Below are 13,818 nucleotides of genomic sequence, written 5' to 3' on the forward strand. Positions count from 1 at the left end.
AAAATTGTCAGTTCCCTATTGGGGCTCCAGGAAAAAACTGCTTTGCTGCCTATCAAGGTATAAAGCCAACTGCTCTCCCCACTTCAGTGAAGGACCATGCTTAGCCCACTATGGAACTGAAATGCCTTAGAAGACAAGGATGCCAGCAGGTCCTCAAAGAACAATCAAGCAGAATGATACCACTGTTGTTTTGTTTTATATTGTTTTGTTTTGTTTTTTAAAGGGTCTATGGATATCTGTGGGCCAAACTCAATCCAGGATTCTAAAGCCTCACTTTCTCTCTCTAAAATGGGAATAAGATTTCTGAGAGAAGAAAATTATGTATGCCAAACACAAAAATAAAACTAAATGCTGTGAGAAAAGTATTGGTAGTTGTACTTTTCTTATTCTCAGATTAATTTTTTTTTTTTTTTGAGACGGAGTCTCGCTCGGTTGCCCAGGCTGGAGTGAAGTAGCACGATCTCTGCTCACTGCAAGCTCCGCCCCCCGGGTTAAAGCCATTCTCCGGCCTCAGCCTCCCTAGTAGCTGGGACTACAGGCACCCGCCACTATGCACGGCTAATTTTTTTGTATTTTTAGTAGAGACGGGGTTTCACAATGTTCGCCAGGATGGTCTCAATTTCCTGACCTCGTGATCCGCCCCGCTCAGCCTCCCAACGTGCTGGGATTACAGGCGTCAGCCACTGGGCCCAGCCAGATTAAAATTTTAAAAACACTTAATCTTCTAGCTTGAGCCAGACAAATTTATACAATTTTGTGTCTATTAATTAATTTGATTTCCACAAACAGACTTAGAGCAGGTGTTACTCTTTATAGGTAAGAAAAATGTTGCTCAGAGAACTCAGTAAACTTTTACAAAGTCCCCAAAAGTTGTAGGACCAGGATTCAAATCCAGACCTTTGAATTCTAATTCCAATGTGCTTTCCACTATTCCACAGAATTGCCATTACAATGTGATATAATGTCCTCAGGCTTTACAGAGCATCAGTTCAAGAGCCATCCATGCTTACAGCATTATTTATCTATTAAAACTATAGATTCAGGGGTATATGTGCAGGTTTGTTACATGGGTGTATTGTACAATGCCGGGGTTTGGCCTTTAGGGAACCCTTCATCCAAATAGTGAAGGTAGTATCCAATAGGCAGTTTTTCAACCCTTGCCCCCATCCTTTCCTCCCTCTCAACTTTTGGAGTCTCAGTGTCTAGTGTTTCCATCTTTATATCCATGTGTGTACCCAGTGTTTAGCTCTCACTTATAAGTGAGGACATGTGGTATTTCATTTTCTGTTTCTGAATTATTTCACTTAGGATAATGGCCTCCAGCTGCAGTAATGTTGATGCAAACTAGCAGCACTTAAGCATCTTTTGAAAGTCATAGCATCTTATTTAATGACTCATACAATAAATTCATGTTTGGATTTAGTTTATGAAAGAAGTTTCTCTACTAACAAATTTGAATATTTTCTTCTGCCAGAAAGTCAATGCTTCATAACTCACATCTTATCTTCTTTCTTTTCTTTACTGCCAGGAAATTTAATTCAGCTAAATTTAAGACCTAATTATGGTAATCAAATCATCTTGGGTAACTGATAACACTGAATTCCTTTATTTCTGAAATGTAAGGGATTGTCTTCTTTTTATAACTTTTTTCTTGAAAGTGTCATCAAATAATTTTGAATAAATGGTATAAATTTACAGTAAATAAAAGTGAGTTGCTATGTTCTGCACTTTTTAACAGATATTAAGGGGTTCTGAATCTAGAAACAACTTACCGGGCATGGGTAAGAAGAAAGGCAGAGAGTTAACCTGTGCTCCTTAAGCAATTCAAGAGAATTTGGAAGGTTAGGAAGGATATCATTTGGGGAGGAGAGACAAAGGATAGGAGATTGAAAGAAAGAGAAAGCAGTATACCAATGCTGGGCATAGAGAGCTCACATAGAAGAGATGACTGGCGAAGATCTTTCAGGAGATCTGGATGCAGAGCCCAGGGACTGACATGCATTGTGCACTCTCAACTGACTGCTGTGATTCTCCCTAAGCTCCTGTCCCTGATCCTTTGCTACTGGTCACATCAAAATAGCTCCAGTACAGCTACCTCCCCTAGCATTCATCTGGAATGTGGAAATGCATGCGTTTTTGCTCCCTCATGCCTCCTTGCTTTTGAATCCCTGTTAAGGCTGGTTGAACCTCCTTTCTACCTTTAGGTTTCTCTAAAAGTGAAGAATTTGGCAAAATAACATATGTCCCCAATATCAGACGATGGTTGATATAGTTTGGATGTTCCCTCCAAATCTCATATTGAAATGTGATCCCTAATATTGGAGGTGAGGCATGGTAGGAGGTGTTTGGGTCATGAAACAGATCCCTCATGAATGACTTGGTGCCCTCCCCATGCTAATGAGTTGCAATGAGATCTGATTGTTAAAGAGTCTGAGACATCTCTCATCTCTCTTGCTTCCTCTCTCACCATGTGACATGCCTGCTCTCCTCTTCACCTTCTGCCATGAGCCTACCTGAGGCCTCATCAGAAGCCAAGATGCTGGCACCATGCTTGTACCATAAATCTGTACCTGAGAGAAATGCATTGGCCTATAGAAGTAAAGTCAAAAGAGCCTACCCAATATTCTCTATAGTCACACCTACTAGGGATGCTGTGTAGACAATGGAATGTTTATACACTCCTGGTGGGAATGTAAATTAGTTCAGCCACTGTGGAAAGCAATCTGGAGATTTCTCAAAGAACTTAAAACAGAACTACCATTTGCCCAGCAATCCCATTACTGGGTATATATCCAAAAGAAAACCAATCATTCTACCAAAAAGACACATGCACTCGCATGCTCATTGCAGCAGTATTCACAATAGCAAGGACATGGAATCATCCTAGGTGCCCATCAGTGGTGGATTGGGCAAAGAAAACGTGGTACATTTACACCATGGAATACTACACAGCCACCAAAAAGAACAGATTCATGTCCTTTGCAGCAACATGGATATAGCTAGAGGCCATTATCCTAAGCCAATTAGCACAGGATCAGAAAACCAAGTACCACATGTTCTCACTTATAAGAAGTGGAAGCTAAACAATGGATACTCATGGATATAACAATGACAGCAATAGACACTGGGAACTACTAGAGTGAGGAGACACGAAGTGGGGCAGGGTTGAAAAACTAACTGTTGGGTAGTATGCTAGTACCTGGGTGACAGGATCATTTATACCCTAAACCTCAGCATCATGCAATATATCCAGGTAACATATCTGCACATATACCCCCTGAATCTAAAATATAAGCTGAAAAAAAAATCAAATGCCATAGCTTAAAATTAATAAAAATAAAAATAACTACAAGAGTATAATTGTAACATTTGTAACACAAAGAAATGATAAGATTCTAGAGGTGCTGACTACCCCATTTTCTCAATGTGACTATTGCACATTATATTCTTATATCAAAATATCTCATGTGCCCCATAAATTTATATGCTTACCATGTACCCACAAAAGTTAAAAATAAAAAACAAATGAAAAATATTTAAAAATTGTTGCATTTTTCAGATATTCTTTAGAAGATGCAAAACATTCTATACATGATTATTAAAACAGTTTAATGTCTGTACCCCTAAGCAAGAAGAGTTTAGTGGGAAGGGGTAGGTACATGGTTAAAATGAAAAAGCTCTAGAAATTTTAGGAGAAAAAAAGGTAGTATGGAAACGTAGATGGCATTCTTCTTGGGAAGGTGTGAGTGGGCAGTGAAACCAAGAAGTAAAGTCTGGTTCTTCTTGGATTTGCTTATTCCCAACAGTGTTCATTTGAATGACATTCCAGATCATGACTATTCTTACTATTTCTCTGTAAGAGTCATATTTTTAATAAAGATGTATCCTACTATAATAAGTAGTATAAAAATACAGAGTTTTGTTCAGGTAATTTTCCACTAGTGTGTTCTAAAAAGTAGCAATAGCCATAAACCCATAAGAATATATGTATGAATTAATTATGTTCAAGGGCACAAAAGTGACTTCCAGCTCTGAATAAATCAACTTGCCACCATTTCCTTCTCTAAAGGTCAGCAAAATAAAGTAGGTTACAGTTTGCTATGATTTGAATGTGGCTTGTCCCCGCCAAAAATCATGTTGAAAGTTTATTCCCAGTGTGGCAGTGCTGGGAGGTGTGGTTATTTGGGTTTGGGGGGCAGATCCCTCATGAATAGATTAATGTCATCTCTCAGAAGTGGGTGGGTTATTGCTCTTTCAGGAATTGATTAATTCCGGTGAGAACTGGTTGTTATAAAGTGACATTCGCCCTTCTGTTTGGTCCTGTTACATACATGCCACTTCTCCTTTGACCTTTGGTCATGTTATGATGCAACAGGAAAGCCCTCACCAGAGGTCCAGCAGATGCTGGCACCATGCTCTTTGACTTTCCAGCCACCAGAATCATGAGGCAAATAGACTCGTTTCTTTATAAATTACCCTGTCTCAAGTATCCTGTTATAGCAACACAAATGGACTAAAACATAGTCCATGCTACCTTTGATAGGTATTTAGAATGAAAAAAAAAAAAACAATCACACTAAACTTGTACCTTTCAGCATACAGAAATTGTTCAGACTAGTTCAAACATCACCATCTGGCTTTAGAGGTGATTAACAGCTTTCTTCCAATTACTTAACCAGCCTTAACATTTATTGAGCACATTCAAGGATAGAAAGCTCTTACGGAATTACACTTGGCAGAAAAGGGTGGTTATAGACACACTCACAGCACATTCAGTAAGACTTTAAGGAGCCACTGTGACAGATCTGACTTCAGGAAGTTCTGCCAAACCGTCAATTGCTGCTTGTAAACTGTGCAGCTTGGAACAAGAAGAACGTGTGTTTCCTTGTCAGGAGGATGAAAAACTTGACTGAAACTCTTCTGGGCTTATCCATCTCACCTGATGTTAAAAATGAGCAATTGGTTTCCTTCACACCATACAATCTGTTGAGGAAACTAGCAAAGGTACAATTTCAGGAAGAAGTAGGCCAATGTTACTATGCTATAAAAATGAGATGTTGGAAAAGTTTTGACAACACATAGAACTAATTAGAAAGCACCACTCAGAAAACAAAGCAAGTTGCCATTATATAAAACATTTAAACGTTTGTGTCCCAAAACTCATCTCAGGTTATTTTGTCATTAAGTGCAATGCTGGACTAGCATGCTAACTATTAATAGTGCCTCCTTCTCTGCAAATAGATGATGTCTTTGAAAACATATTCTTCCAGAAAATCACTAAAGACAGATCATTTCAGAGGCATTGATGTACTACTCATTAGAAAAGAAGCAGTGTCATGATGCAAAAAAAAAAAAAAAAAAAAAAAAAAATTAAGTGACTAGGAAGCAACTTTTGGGTCTAAAATGTCACAATAAAGGATTTATCTTTCTCTGTTTCTAAAACAGAAAACTAAGCCCTTTGTTCATTAAGGAGCAAGTAAAACTGTGAGAGGCCCCAGTGCCTAGGAGAGTGGCTGGTACATGGTAGAAAGTCAATGAATTATTCTTCAGTGAAGAAATAAATTGTTTTTTTTTTTGTTTTTGTTTTTGATTTGTCAGATCACAATATTTATTGCAATACATCTGTTTATGGCTCACAAATAGGCAACTTTTATTAACTGGCATGAATTTAAAAGCTCATAGTGCAATGGCACTATCTCTTCTAGAGGACAATGGTGACAGATTTTCAAATTTTAGAAGAGAAACCACAGTATAGACTAGATTTCTCTCATGGCTAGCTCATTGGATTGATCTGGAAAAAAAAAAATCCTTATTGTTATTAAGACCTTAAAACCCTTGAAAGTTATGTTTTCTTTGGGTCTATCTGGTACATAAGGGTATCTTTACAACTGTTTTCTTACAAAATCATTAGTCCTACAGGCAAGTGTATTTAACCCATTAAGTTAGCATTGTCCCATCTTCCTTGGCCTTCCTAATCATGAATGAGGAATATTATACTGAGGTAAGCATGAACGATGTTTTCAGATTGCTGGGCTTGCATGTTGGTTTTGCCCACTTAATAGCTATGATATCTCATGAAGATCATTTTAGTTGGTTGTGCTTCAGTTTTACTACCTGTACTATGGGCCTCCTGATAGCACTGCTATAAGAAATAAATTAGTAAATTTAATTTGTTAATTAACTTGGTTAATACACATGAAGCATCTAAAAAGTAGAATATAGTAAGCACTACATAAATATTAGTTATTTTATTATTCATTATTTTTTCACATAGAAAATAATTTGTTTCTTACAGGCACAGATAATCATAAAAGTGAAGTGAAATAAACAATGAGAAGGCAAATCCAAATGTAACATGTTAATTCATGATCTGTTACTTGATTTTGGTCAGTTCCATCTTTTGGTTTCCATATTACCAGCTTTGAAGTCTCTGAGACTGATTCTGGATAAGAACTTATTTTGAAGATAATTTTATTATATTCCAGGATGATCAATACTGGTATCTTTATGAGGTCATTTGTGTCAATGGTTTATCAATTTTATGAATTTATAAGGAGTTGCTTTTACTTTCCTCAATTATAGGAAACGGTAAACGGTACATCCAATTGCCCAGGAATGATCTTGATTCCATCCTTTTCTCATCTTTCACATCGAATCTGTAAGTTCTTATAGTTCTATGTTTCTGATTCATCCACTTTCCTGTATCTCCAGAACCACTATACTAGTCCAAGCTGACATTATCTCTTTCTCCTTTATCTTTTTTTTTTGATATAGAAAAAGTAATTTTTTTTTAAATTTATTTATTATTATTATACTTTAAGTTGTAGGGTACATGTGCATAACGTGCAGGTTTGTTACATATGTATACTTGTGCCATGTTGGTGTGCTGCACCCATCAACTCGTCATTTACATCAGGTATAACTCCCAATGCAATCCCTCCCCCCTCCCCCCTCCCCATGATAGGCCCCGGTGTGTGATGTTCCCCTTCCTGAGTCCAAGTGATCTCATTGTTCAGTTCCCACCTATGAGTGAGAACATGCGGTGTTTGGTTTTCTGTTCTTGTGATAGTTTGCTAAGAATGATGGTTTCCAGCTGCATCCATGTCCCTACAAAGGACACAAACTCATCCTTTTTGATGGCTGCATAGTATTCCATGGTGTATATGTGCCACATTTTCTTAATCCAATCTGTCACTGATGGACATTTGGGTTGATTCCAAGTCTTTGCTATTGTGAATAGTGCTGCAATAAACATACGTGTGCATGTGTCTTTATAGCAGCATAATTTATAATCCTTTGGGTATATACCCAGTAATGGGATGGCTGGGTCATATGGTACATCTAGTTCTAGATCTTTGAGGAATCGCCATAAATGGGATCTCATTAAACTAAAGAGCTTCTGCACAGCAAAAGAAACTACCATCAGAGTGAACAGGCAACCTACAGAATGGGAGAAAATTTTTGCAATCTACTCATCTGACAATGGGCTAATATCCAGAACCTACAAAGAACTCAAACAAATTTACAAGAAAAAAACAAACAACCCCATCAAAAAGTGGGCAAAGGATATGAACAGACATTTCTCAAAAGAAGACATTCATACAGCCAACAGACACATGAAAAAATGCTCATCATCACTGGCCATCAGAGAAATGCAAATCAAAACCACAATGAGATACCATCTCACACCAGTTAGAATGGCAATCATTAAAAAGTCAGGAAACAACAGGTGCTGGAGAGGATGTGGAGAAATAGGAACACTTTTACACTGTTGGTGGGATTGTAAACTCTTTCTCCTTTATCTTAAGCCACATCTGCCTTCTATGCTCTTTAGATATTTGGGGCTTTTGCATTTGCCGTTCCTGCATCTGAAACGATTTCAACCTAAGCATCACACAAGACTGCTACTTTCTCAGCTCTCATCTCTCAGCTCAGCTAGCTCTTCCTCAGAGAGTTCTCTATATTCCTAAAGTTTCTCATCTACCCCAGTACTCTCTATTACATCACCCTATTTATTTCTGCTATGGACTGAATATGTCCTCTCAAGATGCATATGTTAAAGCTCTAACTACTAATGTGATAGTATTTGGAGATGGGGTATTTGGTAGGTAATTATACTGAGATGAGAGAATGAGGGTAGGGATTTCATGTTGGAATTAGTGTCCTTATAGTGAGGGACTATAGAGTTTGTTCTTTCTCTACTATGTGAGGACACACAGGGAGACACTGATCTGCAAACCAGGAAGACAGACCTCACCAGAGCTGAACTCTGGCAGAAACTTGATCTTGGATTTTCCAGTCTCTAGAACTATGAGAAATAAATTTATCTTGTTTAAGCCAGCCAGTCTGTGGTATTTTGTTATGGCAGCCCAAGCCAACACAATATATAGCATGTAGTGCCATCTGGATTGCTCTTATTTATTTATTTAACTCTGTAAGAGCCAGGACGTCGCCATCTTGTTTTAATTCCTTAAGGGCCAGGACTTTGTCATCTTGTTCACTGCCATAAGCCAGAAACTGGAACACTGACTGACACATGCATAATAGATATTCACTAGCAATTTCTGAATAAATGAGCAACGATGCACAGATGAGATACTTTTTTGAGATGTGATGTTTTCTTTAAAGAACATTACCTGAGGGATGAAATGCTGAAGTTTTAGTAGAAATTCAGTTTATAGTCCACTGATTGAATCACAGATTCCGCTCCATCTCATTTCTAAGCAAAAATAAATATACCTTCTCAGACAACTAGTTGCATACTTTCCTTTAAAAAATACTGTGAAGTGTAGAATCTATGTGTCACTGCAAATACTTTATGGCTAGGATATTATTCTTAAAGCAGGAGAACTCCATTTGGCAGCATATGTCTTTTTTATTTCACTTGAATTCAGACTTGACTAAATACTTCTAGAAGACGAACGGCAATAGGTATGCCATCAGCTTATTTGCTGAGGGTATGGACCTGAAGTGGGTGAAGTTAATCTAAAGAATAAAGGACTGAGGTTCATAAGTTTGAACAAAGGGAAATGGACCATTTTAGGGAGTAAACTAATTACAAAAGGGAAGAACAATTTTGCATGGAACACAAAGTTTCTCACCCCTGTCCCTGAAAGGAGAAGGGACTATATCAAAAAATCCAAAGGCACCCAAAAGAGCTATTTTACTGTGATCTGTGGAGACAGCTGGAGTAGAAGGCAACTCTTCTCTGTAGTCTGGGAGGAGTGCCAACCACAGGACAGCAAACGAGGGTTTCCAATTTGCCATTCCTGTTGGAGCTCAGTGTGGACCCAGAGCCCCAGCAGCAAACCAGAACAGTGACATCTGGAATGGAGATACCACAGGGGAAGACATCTTATCTTTGTGACTTTATTCACCTCTGGCTTCTATGGTAGCAAGTCATTATGCCAATGGAGAATAGGACGTGTCAGCCAAGAAATATCCCCCCAAAGACTCCTGAAATTATATGGATTTGATTAAGGTTATCTGCTAAGAAAGGAATTGATTCTATTGTTGAAATTTTAATTTTTAGTTCCAGGCTGGTGTACTGGGTCAAAGGCTTGCATCCCTAATAGATAACTTCAGTGTTCATCGGGACTTTTGTCTTTAGTACTAGCAGTAAATGCTGCTTAATGAATCAGCTCTGAATTTTGCCTCATGTGATGACTGCTCTAACAATATTCATACAGTTCTTTACAATGTACACAGCCAAACCATCTCAGCAAGTCAATAATGAGAGTAAAGTTTGGGTTCTAGGGAAAGAGCTCAGGGAACTCTGAGGGAAGTCATGCACTTTCACTTTAATTCTTCATTCTTCTTAGTCAGACTGAGAAATTCAGTGCTTAAGGGCAAAACTTCTCATAGTGCTTAGCATGTACAAATAATTTCACTCTTCCCTTTCCCCCACTGTTGTAGGGTACCATTAAAGCCCCAAGAGAAAGGAAAGAAAAATTCAATATGACGCAGCCAGCACTGATGGGACCCTTTCTTCCCCCTTTCTATCCAGGCCTGGCCCCTGAACAACCTTGAGAAAACTGCAACTAGGTTAGGAGGACTCACATCAAAAGGAGCCTCTATCCAGGCTGTCTTATCCTAATTTATAGAAGTGATGTAATTGTAAAATATTAAATAACCTGCTCATGATATTCATGCATTACAAAGAGTGTTCTACAAAAGATTTTAAAAATCTCACTATATATATATATGTGTGTGTGTATATATATATATATATACCAATTTAAAAGAAAGTGAAAAATATTACATGGTTTTTTATCCAAGGAGGAAGAGTATAACACCTAAGTCCACAATTTTCTCCATTTTCTGTTAGGACTTTCCATTTCACAGCTGGGAAAATTAAAGATCTAAGAGATTTAACGACAAATAGGTAGTAAAACCAAACTTCCATCTCCAGAATTGTCTTCCTCAATTTTTTTTTTTTGTTTTTTGTTTTTTGGTCAATTTTGAAACTTCAAGAAGACTCTTGATACATAGCATTGACTCAGGCTCCTTTACTCAAATGAATTTTGTGCGTTAAGTTGCTTTTCTCTGAATTTATGATTAGTTTTCTCATTTTTTGAATGGAACTTCAGAGTATCAACTGACCTTTAAGTTCTGCTAGTCTATAAATGTGTTCTTACTTCTGCAGCAAGGATTTCATCTTTAGTACAATCTATGTTTTCTGCTGACATTCTGATTCATCTAGAAAACTTTGGTATGACCCTAACTCAAGTCTCTTTTCACAGGGACTGAGAAGCCTCCATGAAAAAGAGTTCACCTAAAGGGAAGAAGGAACCAGGCATGGCACATTTATAACAAAGTCTCTATCATTGAAAGGGAATAAGAAATTTCAGCACAACAGAGTGGCTGTCACTCAAATACATGTCTCGCCCAGATGCTTGTCTAGAATGAGAAAAATTTAACTAAAATAGAAAGAGCAGTTTTACACAAAAGCTCTGAAAATGTTGGTGTAGAGGCAGTGCTGCTTGGTGATCTCTCTGACAAATTATAACACAAAGGGAAGAAAGGCATGCTACCTTTCCCTATTTATCCACTATGAGACTTGAGCACATACTCAGTGATGCCTGGGGGAGCAGTGGGAGAGCCGACTAGAAGACTATGGTGCCCAAGGGAATCTTTGAAAGCTAATGGAGCAATAGCAGAGTCCCAAAAGGGCATAACTGTTTATAAGAACACGTTAGGCACCCTTTTAGGTTTTGTGGAAATACTTGGTGGTGAACGTTGCAAAGGTTAGGGAGCTTGAATGTGAAAGTAGGTATAAGATCCAAAGAAATGTATTTATAATAATATTATTTAGTTTTAATATTATGTATAATAAATTATAAAATTATAAATAATAAATAAACAATAACCTCATCTGTAGCCTTATATCAGAAACTCAGATTGGATTTTACCCTTCTTCAGCTTCTGTCAGTTGAATGTGACTATATAGGGTGGGATAGGGATGAGGCAGGAACTCTAAGTTGGCAACATATTCCCATACTCCAATGTAGTAAGGTTATTTAATTGTAATGTAATTGTAATTGATGTCAGTATAACATGTGCAGCAGCCTACATCCAGTAATTGTCAATGCAATTTCAGGATTCTGTCATATATTTCAGTTCCTGTGCCCATTTCTACTAGGGCTTTGGCTGATTGCAGAGAGAGGACAAAATGTAAATATAACAGTAAAGCAGGTAGGAGCCTCACTCAAAACATTTCATCTTCAGCTAATCTGTGACAAAGTAAATCAGTCTCTCTCTTTCTCATATATATATATATTTATTTATTTATTTTTATTTTTTCTCTACCTAAGGAAGAACAAGGTAGAGTATTTCTGGTGTACATATATATGTTATTTGTGAAAAAACTAATTACACGTAGGCATATTTTCAACATTTTATATTTTACCATATAGGCACATGTTTACATATATTTTACTTATATGTACATATATATATTAGTAGATTATTTTTGCTTCATATGCCTTATTTTCTTTATCAGCTTTTCAGTTGTGACTGTATTTGATTTTTCATAAATATTTCCATGGAATGTTGTTGTTGGTTTTTCTTCTTAAATGGATGAGCCACTTTTGTCCAAGGTTAATGGAGGACGTGTTGTCCTACTGATCATTTTTTAAAATTCATAAATCTATCCAGTTAGAAAATTTTAATATTTTCAGAAAGGTTACAGGAAGAGATGTAGAGATTATGTGCTTATTAAAGAAAATTGCTTTAGACATTTTAAAAATGAAAAATGCTATTTCTGGGCATTTACACAACTACAAATGTAAAATTATAATGGGCAAGGTGACTCTGGTTCAACATAGGTACATTAACTAACATCACAAATCACAGTTACATCCAGATTGCGTGACCCTTTTGTCTAGTTTCCTGGAAAAAACATTAGATCAGGACCCAGGTCTTATAGGAAACATAAAAAGTAGTCTTGACCTAGGGCCAAAAAGGACATTTGCAGCAAAGTTAGTGAGTGAGAAGACCGTTGAAAATATTCCAAGTGTTGCAGATTGGATTTCAGAGGACTCCGTGTTTGGAGAGCAAAACTGGTGGGGGGGTCTAAGTTTACCTGACGTGGAGAGAGGGTGGTGTTCTCTTAGCTTTAGAAGACAGACAAACAGAATATTTGCTCATAGTTCAGGTTCTGCCATATGCTTGTGTATCATAACCATAAAACATTTCATAGATATTAATATTTTACTTTGATTTTATGGCACATAAAATTGGTCAATATCAGAGAGTGTGTTATAATAATAGCGACTCCATTACTTACTAATTGCTGATCTTGAGTCTAATATTTTGCTTTTCTTTGACTTAGTTTCCCATCTGTAAAAGGGAAAAAAATAGTTTTTTTGTAAACATCTTAGAAGAATTGTGAGGATTAAAAGAGAAAATATTCATGCAAGTTCTATGTAAATGTAAAGTATCTTTGATGAACATTACATTTAACAAACACTTGATCAGTGTGTCCCCATGTACAAATAAACATAAAGATCCAGAAACTTCTTGCAAAGTAGCAGTAAAAAGAGAAGGGATAGAGGGAGGGAGGGAAGGGGAAAGGGAAGGGAAAGAATAAATCAGCCAATCTATTTAAGACACATTTTCTCTAAAAAAAAATAATAATAATAAAACCCTGAATTTAGTCCTTTTGATTCTTGTGAATAGACACCATGCTCTCCACTGATGAGCTCCTATCAGAGGTACTAAACCAAACAAAACATAAGAAAACACTACTAATTCACTAGCCATAGGCTTAGAATTTGTAAAAGCAGAGAAATACTGTTTTATAATCGTGTTATACTCTCCGTGAATATCTATCAAGATAAGAAAATTCACATATGTAAATAAGATTATAGGTAGAAAGAAAGTTTAAAGTTCTTGAAAATAAACTTTTCAAGATGCCCTCAGGCTCTTTAACAATATAATTTGCATATAAATAATTGACACCTAATTATAAATCATTTTGATCTGTTCATCAAAGCAGGTTCCAAAGGACTGCTGGTAAGCAGGGCTTTGTTTGCCTAGTTCCAATTACTGTATTAATTAAAATTTAATTGAACAACCAAGCTTAATTAATTAATTAACTAAATAACGTAAAAGAAAATGAAGAGTAAAAACAGTACAATTTTACAATTATGACTGCTAGTATCAGATTAGCTTCTCCAGGACATATGAACTACTGCAGTCTTCATGCAGTTGCATTTACTTTCATTTTTTGACCCTTTAATTCTCAAATGTTTCACATTTGTAACCTTTGAACTTCGTATCTCCTAACTCTGTCAAATGCAATCTTGACATGTTTGT

The 13,818-nt window shown here is 36.8% G+C and overlaps 1 long non-coding RNA gene across 1 annotated transcript in view; it reads right to left on the reverse strand.

Annotated features, from left to right (window-relative positions):
* Nucleotides 1-12,844, reverse strand: part of LOC126931323 (uncharacterized) — a 67,766-nt gene extending 54,922 nt beyond the window's left edge. The window contains exons 1-2 of the long non-coding RNA XR_007717829.1: nt 12,788-12,844; nt 8,637-8,719 (exon numbers count right to left, since the gene is read on the reverse strand). This is a non-coding gene — a long non-coding RNA (uncharacterized LOC126931323). The remainder of the gene's footprint in view (nt 1-8,636; nt 8,720-12,787) is intronic.
* Between the last annotated feature and the right edge of the window lie 974 nt (nt 12,845-13,818).

Source organism: Macaca thibetana, chromosome 11, assembly GCF_024542745.1.
Source record: "Macaca thibetana thibetana isolate TM-01 chromosome 11, ASM2454274v1, whole genome shotgun sequence".
NCBI classification, from domain to species: Eukaryota; Metazoa; Chordata; class Mammalia; order Primates; family Cercopithecidae; genus Macaca; species Macaca thibetana.